Raw genomic sequence first — 11,278 nt, 5'->3', positions numbered from 1 at the left:
TGTTTCCATATTTGGTTGTGTTGTGAGTATTAGCAGTAAGTGTCTGTATTTGGTTGTGTTGTGAGTATTAGCAGTACGTTTCTGTATTTGGTTGTGTTGTGAGTATTAGCAGTGTGTTTCTGTATTTGGTTGCGTTGTGAGTATTAGCAGTGCGTTTCTGTATTTGGTTGTGTTGTGAGTATTAGCAGTACGTTTCTGTATTTGGTTGTGTTGTGAGTATTAGCAGTGCGTTTCTGTATTTGGTTGTGTTGTGAGTATTAGCAGTGGGTTTTTGTATTTGGTTGTGTTGTGAGTATTAGCAGACCGTGTCTGCATTTGGTTGTGTTGTGAGTATTAGCAGTGTGTCTCTGTATTTGGTTGTGTTGTGAGTATTAGCAGTGCGTTTCTGTATTTGGTTGTGTTGTGAGTATTATCAGTGGGTTTCTGTATTTGGTTGTGTTTTGAGTATTAGCAGACCGTCTCTGTATTTGGTTGTGTTGTGAGTATTTGCAGACCGTTTCTGTATTTGGTTGTGTTGTGAGTATTTGCAGTGTGTTTCCATATTTGGTTGTGTTGTGAGTATTAGCAGTAAGTGTCTGTATTTGGTTGTGTTGTGAGTATTAGCAGTACGTTTCTGTACTTGGTTGTGTTGTGAGTATTTGCAGCGTGTTTCTGTATTTGGTTGCGTTTTGAGTATTAGCAGTACGTTTCTGTATTTGGTTGTGTTGTGAGTATTAGCAGTGGGTTTCTGTATTTGGTTGTGTTGTGTGTATTTGCAGCGCGTTTCTGTATTTGGTTGTGTTGTGAGTATTAGCAGCGCATTTCTGTATTTGGTTGTGTTGTGAGTATTTGCAGACCGTCTCTGTATTTGGTTGTGTTGTGAGTATTCGCAGTACGTTTCTGTATTTGGTTGTGTTTTGAGTATTCGCAGTACGATTCTGTATTTGGTTGTGTTGTGAGTATTAGCAGTACGTTTCTGTATTTGGTTGTGTTGTGAGTATTAACAGTGTGTTTCTGTATTTGGTTGCGTTGTGAGTATTAGCAGTAAGTTTCTGTATTTGGTTGTGTTGTGAGTGTTAGCAGTACGTTTCTGTATTTGGTTGTGTTGTGAGTATTAGCAGTGCGTTTTATGTATTTGGTTGTGTTATGAGTATTAGCAGTGAGTTTCTGTATTTGGTTGTGTTGTGAGTATTAGCAGACCGTCTCTGTATTTGGTTGTGTTGTGAGTATTTGCAGCGCGTTTCTGTATTTGGTTGTGTTGTGAGTATTAGCAGTGTATTTCTGTATTTGGTTGTGTTGTGAGTATTAGCAGCGCGTTTCTGTACTTGGTTGTGTTGTGAGTATTTGCAGCGTGTTTCTGTATTTGGTTGCGTTTTGAGTATTAGCAGTACGTTTCTGTATTTGGTTGTGTTGTGAGTATTAGCAGTGGGTTTCTGTATTTGGTTGTGTTGTGTGTATATGCAGCGCGTTTCTGTATTTGGTTGTGTTGTGAGTATTAGCAGCGCATTTCTGTATTTGGTTGTGTTGTGTGTATTTTCAGAGTGTTTCTGTATTTGGTTGTGTTGTGTGTATTTGCAGCGTGTTTCTGTATTTGGTTGTGTTGTGAGTATTAGCAGTGTGTTTCTGTATTTGGTTGTGTTGTGAGTATTAGCAGCGCATTTCTGTATTTGGTTGTGTTGTGAGTATTCGCAGTACGTTTCTGTATTTGGTTGTGTTTTGATTATTAGCAGCACGTTTCTGTATTTGGTTGTGTTGTGAGTATTCGCAGTACGTTTCTGTATTTGGTTGTGTTTTGAGTATTAGCAGTACGTTTCTGTATTTGGTTGTGTTGTGAGTATTTGCAGAGCATTTCTGTATTTGGTTGTGTTGTGAGTATTTGCAGTACGTTTCTGTATTTGGTTTTGTTGTGAGTATTTGCAGCGCGTTTCTGTATTTGGTTGTGTTGTGAGTATTTGCAGCGCGTTTCTATATTTGATTGCGTTGTGAGTATTCGTAGTACTTTTCTGTATTTGGTTGTGTTGTGAGTATTAGCAGTGGGTTTCTGTATTTGGTTGTGTTGTGAGTATTTGCAGCGCGTTTCTGTATTTGGTTGTGTTGTGAGTATTTGCAGCGCGTTTCTGTATTTGGTTGTGTTGTGAGTATTTGCAGCACGTTTCTGTATTTGGTTGTGTTGTGAGTTTTTTTAGCGCGTTTCTGTATTTGGTTGTGTTGTGAGTATTAGCAGTACGTTTCTGTATTTGGTTGTGTTGTGAGTATTTGCAGCACGTTTCTGTATTTGGTTGTGTTGTGAGTATTCGCAGTACGTTTCTGTATTTGGTTGTGTTTTGAGTATTCGCAGTACGTTTCTGTATTTGGTTGTGTTGTGAGTATTCGCAGTACGTTTCTGTATTTGGTTGTGTTGTGAGTATTAGCAGTACGTTTCTGTATTTGGTTGTGTTGTGAGTATTAACAGTGTGTTTTTGTATTTGGTTGCGTTGTGAGTATTAGCAGTAAGTTTCTGTATTTGGTTGTGTTGTGAGTGTTAGCAGTACGTTTCTGTATTTGGTTGTGTTGTGAGTATTAGCAGTGCGTTTTATGTATTTGGTTGTGTTATGAGTATTAGCAGTGAGTTTCTGTATTTGGTTGTGTTGTGAGTATTAGCAGACCGTTTCTGTATTTGGTTGTGTTGTGAGTATTTGCAGACCGTTTCTGTATTTGGTTGTGTTGTGAGTATTAGCAGTGTATTTCTGTATTTGGTTGTGTTGTGAGTATTAGCAGCATGTTTCTGTACTTGGTTGTGTTGTGAGTATTTGCAGCGTGTTTCTGTATTTGGTTGCGTTTTGAGTATTAGCAGTACGTTTCTGTATTTGGTTGTGTTGTGAGTATTAGCAGTGGGTTTCTGTATTTGGTTGTGTTGTGTGTATATGCAGCGCGTTTCTGTATTTGGTTGTGTTGTGAGTATTAGCAGCGCATTTCTGTATTTGGTTGTGTTGTGTGTATTTGCAGAGCGTTTCTGTATTTGGTTGTGTTGTGTGTATTTGCAGCGTGTTTCTGTATTTGGTTGTGTTGTGAGTATTAGCAGTGTGTTTCTGTATTTGGTTGTGTTGTGAGTATTAGCAGCGCATTTCTGTATTTGGTTGTGTTGTGAGTATTCGCAGTACGTTTCTGTATTTGGTTGTGTTTTGAGTATTAGCAGCACGTTTCTGTATTTGGTTGTGTTGTGAGTATTCGCAGTACGTTTCTGTATTTGGTTGTGTTTTGAGTATTAGCAGTACGTTTCTGTATTTGGTTGTGTTGTGAGTATTTGCAGAGCATTTCTGTATTTGGTTGTGTTGTGAGTATTTGCAGTGCGTTTCTGTATTTGGTTTTGTTGTGAGTATTTGCAGCGCGTTTCTGTATTTGGTTGTGTTGTGAGTATTTGCAGCGCGTTTCTGTATTTGATTGCGTTGTGAGTATTCGTAGTGCTTTTCTGTATTTGGTTGTGTTGTGAGTATTAGCAGTGGGTTTCTGTATTTGGTTGTGTTGTGAGTATTTGCTGCGCGTTTCTGTATTTGGTTGTGTTGTGAGTATTTGCAGCGCGTTTCTGTATTTGGTTGTGTTGTGAGTATTTGCAGCACGTTTCTGTATTTGGTTGTGTTGTGAGTTTTTTTAGCGCGTTTCTGTATTTGGTTGTGTTGTGAGTATTAGCAGTACGTTTCTGTATTTGGTTGTGTTGTGAGTATTTGCAGCACGTTTCTGTATTTGGTTGTGTTGTGAGTTTTTTTAGCGCGTTTCTGTATTTGGTTGTGTTGTGAGTATTTGCAGACTGTCTCTGTTTTTGGTTGTGTTGTGAGTATTAGCAGCTCATTTCTGTATTTGGTTGTGTTGTGAGTATTTGGAGTGTGTTTCTGTATTTGGTTGTGTTGTGAGTATTAGCAGCGCATTTCTGTATTTGGTTGTGTTGTGAGTATTTGGAGTGTGTTTCTGTATTTGGTTGTGTTGTGAGTATTTGCAGACCGTTCTGTATTTGGTTGTGTTGTGAGTATTTGCAGACCGTTTCTGTATTTGGTTGCGTTGTGAGTATTTGCAGTGTGTTTCTGTATTTGGTTGTGTTGTGAGTTTTTGCAGACCGTTCTGTATTTGGTTGTGTTGTGAGTATTAGCAGTACGTTTCTGTATTTGGTTGTGTTGTGAGTATTTGCAGCGCGTTTCTGTATTTGGTTGTGTTGTGAGTATTTGCAGCGCGTTTCTGTATTTGGTTGTGTTGTGAGTATTAGCCGTGTGTTTCTGTATTTGGTTGCGTTGTGAGTATTAGCAGTACGTTTCTGTATTTGGTTGTATTGTGAGTATTAGCAGTGGGTTTCTGTATTTGGTTGTGTTGTGAGTATTTGCAACGCGTTTCTGTATTTGGTTGTGTTGTGAGTATTTGCAGCACGTTTCTGTATTTGGTTGTGTTGTGAGTATTTGCAGCTCGTTTCTGTATTTGGTTGTGTTGTGAGTATTAGCAGTACGTTTCTGTATTTGGTTGTGTTGTGAGTATTAGCAGTGGGTTTCTGTATTTGGTTGTGTTGTGAGTATTTGCAGCGCGTTTCTGTATTTGGTTGCGTTGTGAGGATTTGCAGACCGTTTCTGTATTTGGTTGTGTTGTGAGTATTAGCGGTGTGTTTCTGTATTTGGTTGTGTTGTGAGTATTAGCAGTGTGTTTCTGTATTTGGTTGTGTTGTGAGGATTTGCAGACCGTTTCTGTATTTGGTTGCGTTGTGAGGATTTGCAGACCGTTTCTGTATTTGGTTGTGTTGTGAGTATTAGCAGTGTGTTTCTGTATTTGGTTGTGTTGTGAGTATTAGCAGTGTGTTTCTGTATTTGGTTGTGTTGTGAGTATTTGCAGACCGTTTCTGTATTTGTTTGTGTTGTGAGTATTAGCAGTGTGTTTCTGTATTTGGTTGTGTTGTGAGTATTAGCAGTTTGTTTCTGTATTTAGTTGTGTTGTGAGTATTAGCAGTGCGTTTCTGTATTTGGTTGTGTTGTGAGTATTTGCAGACCGTTTCTGTATTTGGTTGTGTTTTGAGTATTAGCAGTACATTTCTGTATTTGGTTGAGTTGTGAGTATTAGCAGTGTGTTTCTGTATTTGGTTGTGTTGTGAATATTTGCAGTACATGTGTTGTGAAACTGATGAAGATGTTTTATTAATTTACTGGTGTTTTTTTCTATTTGCATGTGTTTTCTTCAGTTGCAGCTGAGCTCTCTCGCCCACCGTATAATTAATTGATAACTTGTCTAGCTATCAAAACATCACATGCAAGTTCAAAATAATTAATATATTTATTGTGACTATTTATGGCATATGAATACAGTGGTTAACTGGATCACACTAACTAGCCAAACCCATGCTTTGCATTTTCATTTGTCTGTGTATCCAGTAGAAAACAAACGTATGTACATAGTAATGAACAGCTTCAAAGACTGACAATGGCAATGGAGTTGGTAGACAGTGAACTTTTTTACATTCAATATATTTATCCTCTTTCTTCCTGTATCCATCATGAATTCCCCCTGGTACAACTAATTATGTACTCAAAAACACATCAATAACCCTGACAGGTGACCTTCTTCCATTTGATATCTGAAATGGAAAATAAATCAAATCCAAATTACAGTGCGATTGCGCTCTCCGGGGACAGCTGGCCCCGTGCTGTGTTTATAGTTATGCAGTCATTGTCCATGTGAGAGGATGATAAACGCATCAGGGCCAGAGTCCATGAAATATGAAAGCACGCTGTGTACTTCGCCCGCATTTATAGAAACACATTCAACAGGCCAAACCTGCTAGATTTACCTGTGTGAGATTGCAAATCCACAAAAATGATGTACTTATAACACAAATTTAAGCCACGCTCAGCAGTTTTATTGCTGGAGATCACAGGTCGCTGGGCTGTAGGTGTTCTTGCCGCCTGATGTGCAACTGGCCAATGCTTTTGAAAACCTCATAAATTAGATGTATTGCCAGTGAAAATAAGATGTCATTATGTAAGCTAATTTTCATGCAGCTCAAACTAATACTGTACTCTGCAGAGGGAAGCATTTGTATATACATTGCAGCAGAGCATAATACATCACATCATAAACAAGATAATTGTCAATGCACGAGTCAAACTCATTAACAATGAAATTGTTGACAATTTCTGGCTGGCATGTTAATTTTTTTTATGATACAGTATGCCTTGAGGGAAGACACCAATCATATAGAACAGTGACATCACTCGCAGTAACATTAACTCCTCCATCTGGCTGATGCTCGATCGCAGTATCTCACAGCACAAGTACAGATCACATCAGCCCACATCATATCGCTCACACTTCATAAAAGACAAAAAGTTTTGCTTTGAATTATTTTTAAACATATTTGCCAGTCAAACATTTTTCATCTAATATTTATATTTTATTTTATTTAAGCTTTATTTAAAAAAAAGCTTTATTTAACAAATTACTTCCTAATTTGTTAATCAGAGTTTCTTTTTAGTTAATAGTAGTTACTAGATTGTTAATAAACTTTTTCAGTAGTTCTCTGGGAAGCATAAAAAAATAGTAGTTATTGATTAGTTAATAGTGAACTACCACTTTCATCTGTGCGCTATTACTTACTAGTTCGTTAATCCGAGTTTCTTGTTAGTTAATAATAGTTACTAGATTGTTAATATTGTGTTACTCATTGGTTCTTGTGTAGTTATTCATTAACGAAGGAACCGTATTCTAAAGTGTTACCCATTGCAAATGCATACGTTTTTGCATTCATAAATAAGTATTTTCAACACTTCACTGCTGACAGTTTTAATCTTCATACTAAAAAAATCCATAAGTATTTAAGCAAGTAAATAAATACTGTAATAAAAATAATCCAGTCTTTAAAATCCACAAAAAAATGTTTGCTAATATCATAACAGAATGCATGCTCGCCGTGACTGACGCCTGTCAACGAGGAATCAAAGTGAAATGAAAACGAATGCATGAGAGCAGCATTTTACTTTTCTTGATCTAGATAATAACAGATCTAAACTAAAGATTCCATTTTCTAGTCTGCTCTAGTTTTGCCTTATTTATATCTTTTAGATTGAACCAAATACAGTATTTGTGCTGAATTAACTTTTTGCTGTTTTAATAAACATAACCCAATGCAAAAGCATTCCTAATGAGCATTTCATCTCAGTGGACGAATCCATAGCATCTTATATCATATATTGTGCAAGAAAAATAAATAAATACGGCCTCTCATATGATGGGGATAACAAACACAAATCACAAACACTAAAGCAATGAATAGTATATAATCATACATTACGCATCCACTGAATTCACATGTGACAAATGTCGAGTGCAAGTCAAAAAAATATTTGATAAATGCATATAAATTTGACCTGGATATCATGTGGGTGTCTGCACCACTGTCATCCCATTCAATTCATGTATGCGTTTTAAACATATACATGCTTAATGGTTTCCAAAGGCAACTGTCTCCAATAGGCCTGGAAAAGAGATGTCTATTTAGACTATAAGTGTGAAGCTGTAAATATACATGATGCATGTAAATAGCTCTAAATCGTGAGCAGATATTAGATGGACTGCGCAGGAACGAGACTCACAGAGATAACACTGACAGATCTCACAACATTAAAAAGTATAGAACATCGATGCTTTGCAAAAGTGTTCAGTGGTGAAAATACAAGTTTTATCAGCTGTTTATACAGTACTGTATCAAGTTAGTATTTTCACCAAAAGTTTTAAGCCAGTTATTTATATCTTTTGCTCTATAGTGTGTCAGTGGGAAATACCAGTTCATGTTTCCAAATACTCATTTTTGCTATTAATTGTAATGATTTTTGTATGCACAAGGAGTCTGAAAACAGCTGGTGCTCCACATGGAGATCTGATCTCATCATCATCGAGTCTGTCTGTGTTTACATGAAGAAACAGAACTGAACTGAAGCAGACTAAATCCAGAAGAATGTCTCCAAGACGCCTGAAGAAACATAACTGCAAAGCTACAGTATTGTGAAATGTTTTAGGCACTTGTGTAAAAATGCTGTAAGATGAGGATTCTTACAAAAATAATGTCATAAATAGATTTTATTTATCAATGAACTAAATCAAATCAATATTTGGTGTGAGTGACCACCGTTTGTGTTCATGTCACGTGTCTGTCCTGTCTCGTATTGCACATGGGTGTCTTTGTTATGTTGGGCCATGTGCTCTTGTCATTGTTTGATCCCTCCCCCTCGTTACCTGATAAGTGTTTGAGTTCTTCCACCTGTTCCCTCTTGATTTGTTCCCTATTTAAGTCTCTTCTTGTTTGCTGTCTTGGTCGGATCTTTGTCTTATGTTACCCCTGTTCCTTGTGATGGTCTTTGTGTTCTTGGTCAGTGTTTGTCATTCTAGTTCAGTTCTGTTTTATGTTTCATTGATTATGTTTTCCCCCTTGTGGGTTTTTGCTTTGTGTTTTTGTTTTCATTTGTTAATGAATATCCTTTTACTGCACTTGAGTCCTCTTCTCCACTTTTTGTAAATTGGATCGTGACAGTTCAAAAAAGCTTTTGTCGGTAAACTTGCGCATAGTTTTTCAGGTAGATTATTACAATTAAATGGCAGAAGGAATGTTTGTAAATGTAAACTGATTTTTCCTACTGACACACTACAGCAAACGATATAAATAAAACCATTAGCTTAAAACCTTGGTTTCACTTTATTTTGATGGTCCTTTTAACACATTCGGTTGTCTATAAGTAACATTGCACCTACATCTCTACGAACTCTCATTAGAGTATTGGTAGAGTATTGGTAGAGTATTGGTAGAGTATTGGTAGAGTATTGGTAGAGTATTGGTAGAGTATTGGTAGAGTATTGGTAGAGTATTGGTAGAGTATTGGTAGAGTATTGGTAGAGTTAGAATAAGTTGACATGTAGTTGCAAAGTTACTTATAGTCAGAATAGTGTCTGTTGGAGGACCAACACAATAAAGAGTCTGCAGATATTACGCAGACACTCGACTAATACTCTAATGAGAGTTAGTTGACATGTAGTTGCAAAGTTACTTATAGTTAGCAGAATGTTCAAAAGGGACCATCAAAATAAAGTTCTTTATTTGGTGAAAATACGAACGTGCCTAAGACGAAACCAACATTTAAATCTTAATATTTTAATTTTAACGAATTAATATTATATACCTAGGCTAGTTCTGGCATGCAACTCTAGATGACGCAGGCTGATAGGTCCTTAACTCATTTGCTAGCGATCACATGATTATCTACATAGCGCATCTGATTGGTTGCTGTTGCCTCAGCGGTCGATGAGCTGCGGCTCTACGGGGGGTAAACTAAAACTCATCCTAGACCAGCAGTAGGAAGCTTCAACATGCACTCGACTGAGCTAATTTGAGTGAAATCTCCAGAGTATTTTGTTTGATCAAATTAATTTTTCCCTCATATTTGACAAGTCATTATGGGTGAGTACGGTACGTCATTACCCCCTAATGCCCGCCCCTGGCGTCAGCTCAGCTGTCATAAACCAAGCAATAAATAGTTTCCTGGAGACGTAATTAGAGGTGCAAAATTGTGAATGTCTATCTTTCCCAATGCTCTGCCCCACATTTAGCACGAGGAGTGAAACTCCTGAGGGTTTTGTAAAGTGAGAGTCGTGTCAGTACACTGAGCTGGCAGACTGATGGTGTCGAGATGGAGTGAGTTACACCCTTAATGAGGATGAGAGATCAGGGACAGGAACCTGAACGCCCTTTGGCACTGCTGCATCTGTCGTAATCATCTCTCTGTCTCTCCCCAATCGCATATGACAATTACGTCCCACCTTCAAACCAGACTCACTTGTCACCAGTTATGTGTTTGAGACCTAGGAAGACAAGCAAAAAGAACAAACAAAACACACACAAAGAGAAGTGCATGAGATGACTCTGAAATGTAACCACAAAAAACAAAACAAAAACAAGGATGCAATATAAAAGACACTATTATCAGAGGAAATGAAAGACTCCAGGGATTGTTGCATGGGGCGGCAATTGTTTCACAGCTGGTGCCTGCGTTAGAAAAATAATCCAGCTCATATTCTAGTGTGATTCAGAACAACAGGATCTCTCCACAATCCCCCAAAGGGCCTTACAAAAACCTACTAAATCTGCCTTTTTATCATCTTTTTTTTTTTTTTTTGGGTGGAACAAACAAGAGACTTTGTATGCGGTTTGATTTAGCATCTCCACAATCTGATATACTATCCATCTATCCATCTGTCTGTCTAACTATCTTCTTACATTACATTACAACAACAAAAAAAGACAGAAGTCTGCCAGAAAAAAATAAAAAACACAGTTTTAATATTAAAAAAAGTCACAAAATAAATCTCATGAAATTCTCCTGAACAATGCTATTCACATTCATTTTAAAGCTCTATACTCTCAGTTTTTGCTATTTTATAATATAAATTAAAATATTCTAATTTGTAAGCCAATTTCCACCACATACGATTCTGGTCATAGAGTATACAGTATGCATGACAAAAATAAAAAAAATAAAATCAAAATTATGACATGCAAAGTCAAAATTAAGAGATGAAAAATCTAAATTATGACTTAAATAGTCAAAATCTTAAATAATAAAGTCAAAATTATGATTTAAAAAGTCAAAATTATGACTTTAGAACTGGCAAATAATTACAAAGAGACACCAAGTAACACATTAAACATGAAATTTTGAAGTAGAAAAACTTAAATAGTATTTTCTATTTATTAGGTATTTATTTACAGTTAAGAAGAATATCGTATTCTCAGATAAGTGAACTAGGCATTCAGAACCTCCCTTTTTTTACTTCTCCATCCTTTTTGTGAGTGTTTCATTTTAGTCTCAAAGCAAATGAGAGCAAATAAATCTCACAGATAACAATGTATGCTAATCAGTCCAGCGTGATGTATCCAGCCGTCTCACAATTTGGGTTCTCCATGTGAAAATTAGGGTCCACTAGGTGTGTAATTAATTTCACATGAAAGTTATTCTGCAGACTCATACATCACAGTAAAAGCCACTGGGTTAGCTGGGTTAATGTGTGCTGTCTTTTCATCCCACTGAGCTCTGAGTTTATAGTTAGGATGAAACTTTTTAAAAGCTGTACAATTAAGCAGAATTTTTTTGTCTAAATAAGCTGTTATAGAGTGTGTGTGTGTGTGTGTGTGTGTGTGTGTGTGTGTGTGTGTGTGTGTGTGTGTGTGTGTGTGTGTGTGTGTGTGTGTGTGTGTGTGTGTGTGTGTGTGTGTGTGTGTGGTGTTCTTCATCACAGATGAACTCCAACA

The sequence above is a fragment of the Siphateles boraxobius genome, unplaced genomic scaffold (assembly GCF_051911475.1).
Source record: "Siphateles boraxobius isolate OS27281-9 unplaced genomic scaffold, OSU_SipBor_1 105, whole genome shotgun sequence".
NCBI classification, from domain to species: Eukaryota; Metazoa; Chordata; class Actinopteri; order Cypriniformes; family Leuciscidae; genus Siphateles; species Siphateles boraxobius.
The sequence above is the reverse complement of the archived record's forward strand: the minus strand, read 5'-3'. Positions refer to the sequence as shown.